General features: G+C 43.2%; 1 pseudogene across 1 annotated transcript; it reads right to left on the reverse strand.

Annotated features, from left to right (window-relative positions):
- Positions 1-300: 300 nt before the first annotated feature.
- LOC308505407 (cytochrome c oxidase subunit 7C, mitochondrial-like) lies at positions 301-492 on the reverse strand (annotated as a pseudogene). Its single transcript has one exon. The product of its transcript is annotated as a cytochrome c oxidase subunit 7C, mitochondrial-like (transcript).
- Between the last annotated feature and the right edge of the window lie 5,902 nt (positions 493-6,394).

The following is a 6,394-nucleotide window of genomic DNA, read 5'->3' on the forward strand; positions in this document are numbered from 1 at the left end:
GCCAGCGAGAATATAGAGGTATGACTCCCCTATCTATGGCTCCGTGGTGTTCCTTTTTGGCCTCACCGTGTCCTGCATTTTTATGTGGGGAGCAGGAGCTGAGCCCCTGCATGACACATTGAAAGAGAGGCAACAACTTTTGAGTTCTGTTTTTGTTTTTTTTTGGTTTTTTCATGCCATAAGTTTATATACAAACATTTCTAGTATGTTGAGTTCAACAGTGTGATCCATTTTTCAAAGTGACTGCACCTCTGAAAATGCTCCTCTTCATATCTGTTTCATGGATTAAGTAAAACATCCTTATTTTTTAAGCAGCTGGTGTCTTACTATAAAGAAAAGTGCGGCAAATCCAGATCCAAAGTACAGAGTCATCATAACTAGCAACCGCTATTTGTTTTCCATTGAAAATGGCAAATTCTTCCCTGGGCCCTCCTCATAGTGGCTTCTACGGACCACAGAGGTTGTGAACCTCCAGATGCTCTGTCCTAACATAGCGCTGTTGGGAGGCCTGCAAAAAGCACAGAGACTGAAAACGGAGGAAATGGCGGTTCCTCCTTTTTCAACTTTTGAGTTTTACAAACTATTTACCAGATAAAGCAGGTGGAGTCTCTGAAATGATTGGCTGGAAAATAAATGGATACGAGGCCAAACATTTCAAGGAATGTTTGTATATCTAATTAATATTTGTCCCCAAAGCCTTAAACAATATATCTAAGACTGGATTTAAAAAATCTTTATTATGGCCAGACTGCTCTGAAAATTGACTCACTAAATAAAACACCTGGAGTTGCTTTAGCAATCAAGGAAGCAGTGCCCTGGATGCATTTTTCTTGGCTGGCAATAGTTTCCATTGTTTTCCTGGACAACAACAATTAGTCTTTAAGGGCTCTTTTTGGGCAGAACAGTTTTCCAGTCCTGGCAAAACCAGTGGATTAATTTAATGTTAATTATATAGCAAGAAACTCAGTATTGTGTGTAAATGATACTGCTCCCTAGCCTCATAATTTGGGAACTGGGGATGATTATGCCTCCAGAAATGGTCCAACTTCATTGAATGCATAAATTACATAGTCTATTTAAGGAACAACAACAAAAATGTCAGTAGGTATTGGCTGTGCATTGGTCTTGAGGTTACTTGCATACTTTCTCAGCGGGGAAAGAATAAAATACATTAAAAAATCCAAACAAACTCCCGATGGCAAAATCCTTCCTTTCCCACACTCTGGGAGTTCTTTCAGATTGTTTCTTTTTCCGTCCAATCATGTGTAATTTCATCCTGTACGTGTGGTGCAGAAGAAGTGATTAATAGGTATAGAATGCTATTCCTGAGGGCTTTACTCAAACCAACGGTACAGGACTTTGGAACTGAAGAACTGAGCCCATTGCTGTCAAGGACACCATTTGCCATCGAGCAAATTGACGGTTGTTCCCATTTTATTTGATTAAATAACTTTCTCAGGAAAGAAATAGGATATTATTAATTAGGTGTTTCCCTAGAAAAATCTAATGGAATTGATTCTGGTTTTGGTGTTGTATAGTGAAGAATCCAATGTTTATTACAAAAAGAGGTCTGGCCTTTGCCCTTGGCTTCCTGACAGGAGTGTTGTTGTTTGCCCCGGGGGGCTTTGTGACTAGTCAGACAGTCACAAAGTGATGTAGGTGGTGGTTTTGAGTCACGTGGTATCAGTTGACTTTCTGAGAGGCTGGAACCTGAGATCAAACTGGATGGGGCCCCAGTAAAGACTCTGGACACCGAGGCTCGGGTCAACTTCCTTGGTTGGTGAAACTCAGTGCATATTGTCACACATCAATGTCAGGGAAGTGACAGTGTCAGGACTCCACAGGGAGAGGACCACGGAAGCTCAGCACATCATACTTTCTTGGACTCTGCCCTATGTACTTCTTCATTTGCCTGATTCTAATCTGTATTCTTCAGCTGCATTAAAGCATAACCATCCCATAACACCTTGCAGTGAGTTCTGTGAGTTATTCTAGCAAATTATCAAAGCTGACAGTGGTGTTGGGAAGCCTGAACATGCAACTGATGTCAGAAGTGAGGGTAGTGTCTTGTGTGGACTGTTTCTTCTAACTTCTCAGTTGGCTAAACTCTCCCAGGTATAAATGCTCATCTGTATGTCCTGCGAAAGCCCCTCCCAGCTCAGCTTTACTGCCTGAAGTCCATCAATCCTGGCCTATCCTAAAAAAGTGCAGGCTAGGGTCTTTCTTGCAACATTTTGGTCAGGAGAAATCATGTCAAAATGAAGATTAAAGGCAGTTCGGAAAACAAGATACATATACACATAAAGATGTCCATTGTAGTATTTATCATAAGAGTGGGTAGAGAACTGATTATGTAAATTATGACATTCCAGACAGTGAATATTATTTTAGAACTCGGACATGTGTGTGCTAATGTGAAAAGATCACTAAAGTCATTTATTAAATTATAAGGATATCAGACGGGACACCAATGTGTCTGCTGGAGTGGGATTCTGATAATAATCCAAATGCTGAACTTCCTGAAAGACATAAATTTCTGGAATCCCAGGTACAATTATGACCTGAAGAAGACTTGAAAGTCAGAACGGAGATAACTGGAGCCCGGGGAGGCCACCACTGAGCTTAGTTCCCAGCCTTCACCCTTTCTGCCCTCCACTTTGACAGCAGCCTCCCCACGTCCACTGATGCTCTCTCCTCCATCACTGGGGCTGATCATTTTCCTCTCACTCCTCACTCAGGCTCTCGCTAGAGCAGCCCAGGCCCAGGAGGGAGATCCACACTCCACTCCCTGACACCTACCAGTCCCTAAGCCCTGCGAACTCTTCACTTCCTCCAGAGACCCGAACTACACGACCCCTCATGAGGAGCTTTCTTGCCTCCGAAATTCTTTTGTCTGACCACTGATTCTGTAATTTAAACATACACAGCCATGAATTTTGGTAATATTGGGGCATTTACATCTTGTTTTCTCATCTGAAAGATTATTTCCTTGAGGACAAGAGCCATTAACTGTATTTCTTTGCACCTATCAATTCCTGGTAAAGGAAGCATAGACAACAGACATTGAATAAATGTGTGGTTGAGTGTTCAGGCAGGCTCCTTTCTGCAAAGCTTCAAGTGCAGCTAATTTCAAGGCAAATGGATGAGAGCAACAGCATACCCAGGGTTCACGTGTAACAAAGGGACTAAATCTGCTTGTCCTCGTTAAGGCAATGAATAGATGACTAGCCAGCTTGGGTAAGCAAATTCTGCTGTTGACCCAAAGTTCACTTTCACAGGGACGTTTCTGGTAAAGCCCTGAGCTTAGAACTGCCAAGATAAGAATGCATATTAGCCAGTAGAGAACATGACCATCAAAGTGAAATGGGAAAAATATGCCTTAGAGCCAAGAATACAATGTGCTTGCTTTGCGAAGTAAAACTCAAGTCACTTACAGAATAGTCAATACTTCCCTCTAACCCAACCTTAATGTTTAGGTCAGGTTCTTGGGTAGGGGGCTGCAGTAGGCCAGTGTTTGCAGTTCTCCCTTTCCCAGATCACTCTTGGAATGTAGGTGCCCTCATGACATGCTTTGACCAACAAAAGGTTGGTGGATATGATGTGTGTCACTCCTAAGCAGAAGCATTTCAGAAATGGTGGCCAGTTCTCCAAGCTCTCTTCCCTTGCTGCAATAATCATAGGAGTAGGTATTCAGATTGAGATGCAATAAAATTGGAGCAGGAAGATACAGTGTGTTCGTTCCAACTATATTTATTGGACACCAAGCATGTGCAAAGCACTGTTAGACATTGGAGATATGTGTGAGCACAGGGCGAAGTCTTTGCTCTCATGGACTTCGTGTGTCTGCAAGGCAGGCATCTGTTTTTAACTTATATAAGTCAGTATTTCATTATGGTTGTGACTCATATTATGAAGGGAGACAGGACACGTCAAGAGAACCCATAACGTGGACATCCTGAGATCTGAGATTTGTTGGGTTGATTTAGGAACAAGTAGAAGTTACCAACTAAAGAATGTTCCAGGCTGGGTTTCTGAGGCATAGAAGGGCAGAGTGAAGCTGAAGAAGAAAAGGCCAGCATGGCTGGCCTAAAGAAAATTGGGGGATAGTCTATTAGGCTTGTGAAACATGTAGAAACCACATTGGATGGATCTTGTGGGCTTTGTTAAAGATTTCAAGCTCTTTTTCTACAACTTATTTTAGTGCATTCTTGAGATGAACTATTCATTAATTAATGGCCACGTATCACCCTCCTATGACCCTCCTATCGTACTTTACCCCAGCAGCCCTTGAGGAGTGGCACTGAATTCCTCCTTGTTGGGAGAAACTTAAGCAAATGAGCACATAGCCCTGTCATGAGGTCACTGAGTGGTGTGTCTCCCACCTCTCCAAGGTTATCACCACCTGCTGCCATCCCAGGGTAAGGGGCAGGGTTCTTCAGAAGAGCCCAAGGTCTGCTCTAGCCAGATTGGCAGAAAGAGACTGGTTACAGGTATTAAATTGCTTATGGAATCTTCGAGAAATGGATTTTAAGTGGTGTTTCCAGGAAGAACTCAAAGCCACCACACACATTTAAGCCACCAAGAAAGCAGCTGTCCTGTCACGGTGAGGACACTGCCTGGTGAAACTGGAAGCAGCTGTGACAGCTGCTGGCTAAAAACCAAACACATCAGGAAATTGGATGTCACATGACCTACCCCTCTCCCCATGGACCTCAGTTGCAAATTCAAGGCTTGCACAAATACAAGGGATCCGTGGAACCTAAATCACATCCAGAACCCAGCTTCGGGGGAGGCTGGGAAGTCCTTTTAACTCTGTAGTCTCTGCAGTAGGGAAAACAAGCAGGAAGAGGATGGAAAGAGATTTTGAGTGTATAATTCATGGTGTTCATCACACCACATGTCAGGAAATCAAAGTTAAGTGAGATCCCCGCTTTTGAGAGTACTCAAATTCTCACTTCAGCTCTTTAAAACCCTACTCTTATCTAGTGCCACTCTCCCTATCTTTCTGTTGCCTTTTCCCCTGTCAAGAATAAAACCACTGTAAAAGTGTGTGTCTCCACATCTTTTGCAGGTGGCTAAGCATGTGCCTTTCTGTCTATCTGTTCCTTGCTTTACGAATGTTAAAAGCTGTAAGAGGCAAGTTCTCCATCACAGAGGAGCTTTATCAGAACCTAGCACTGTGTCATGTACATAAACATGCTTATTACACAGATGTTATTTGTCTTACTAAGTTCCTCTCTAAAGCCATTGTTCTACACTGTTTGGGGAAGGTTTAAAAGGTAGCGTAAGCAATGCAATTGGGATGAGCTACATTGATCTTCCAGCTTAAAGACCAGAAGAGGGTAGATGTCTCAGATCTCTCTGGGCCTATATTACTTTCTGAAACTAATTGGACAGTAAGTTTACAGCTCTCTAATTTTTTTTTTAAAGTAGTGAAAGAACATTTTATTAGAAGAAAAAGTACACTTCAAAAAAATAGAAGAGGTCCCGGGCAGAAAGCAATGGCTCAAGGGCCATCATTAAAAGGCACAGTATACTCCAAAGAGTTTGGAGTGGGCCCCAAGGAAAGGAAAGGCAAAAAGGGGACAAAGGCTCAAAGGTGGCATTATTAGGAGAAAAAGTACAATCCACAGGGTTTGGAGTGGATCCCTGAACAAAAGAAGGCTCAAAAAAGCTAATTTTCTCTATATTTTCCTTACCTTAGGCTGCTTTGGTGATCAGGCTATGTCTGGATAGACCTCGTATTCTCAGGATTTGTGTGAGTCTCGATGTTCTCCTGGTGCTGGGCACATTTTCCACGTTAGGAAAATATTCGGAGCATCTAAACCCATCAGGGACATTTGGACCTCAAATGGATATATGTTTCTTATGCTATGAGTTGTCAATAAGGAGATAAGTTCACTGCAGGAGAACAACTCAAGGCCTATAATATCCCCACAACGGGAGTGAAGATCCCATGGGCAGGCTTGTTACTACATTCTTGGTGATAACTCACTGCATAGTAAGGGATGTATTGCCGTATGGTGATGAGGGGGCTGAGTGCTCAGGGCTGTGGAGAAGCCACACGCGAGATTATCCTGCCCTGAAGACTGCATAATTCTGCCACCTGGGGACCCCAGGGAGGCCGTGCCTATGAGGGTCCTGTGCTGTTCTTGTCTTCCCTGGCTGCCGGCCTTTCCTATTCTGCCCTGCAGTGGACTCATCTGCATAGAGAAACTGACAGGCCCTCACAAGCTGGGTGGGGTTTCACTTGGGTAAATTACCACATCCTGGAGCACCATCCAGCAGTGTTTTCTTAAGACTTGGGATTCAGAGTCAGGGATTTTAGGGGAAAATGAAACCATTTACAGGGATGGCTCTCCAGAGAGTGGCTCTGTATAAATCTCCAAAAGGT

The sequence above is a fragment of the Rhinolophus hipposideros genome, assembly GCF_964194185.1.
Source record: "Rhinolophus hipposideros genome assembly, chromosome: 2".
Classification (NCBI taxonomy): Eukaryota; Metazoa; Chordata; class Mammalia; order Chiroptera; family Rhinolophidae; genus Rhinolophus; species Rhinolophus hipposideros.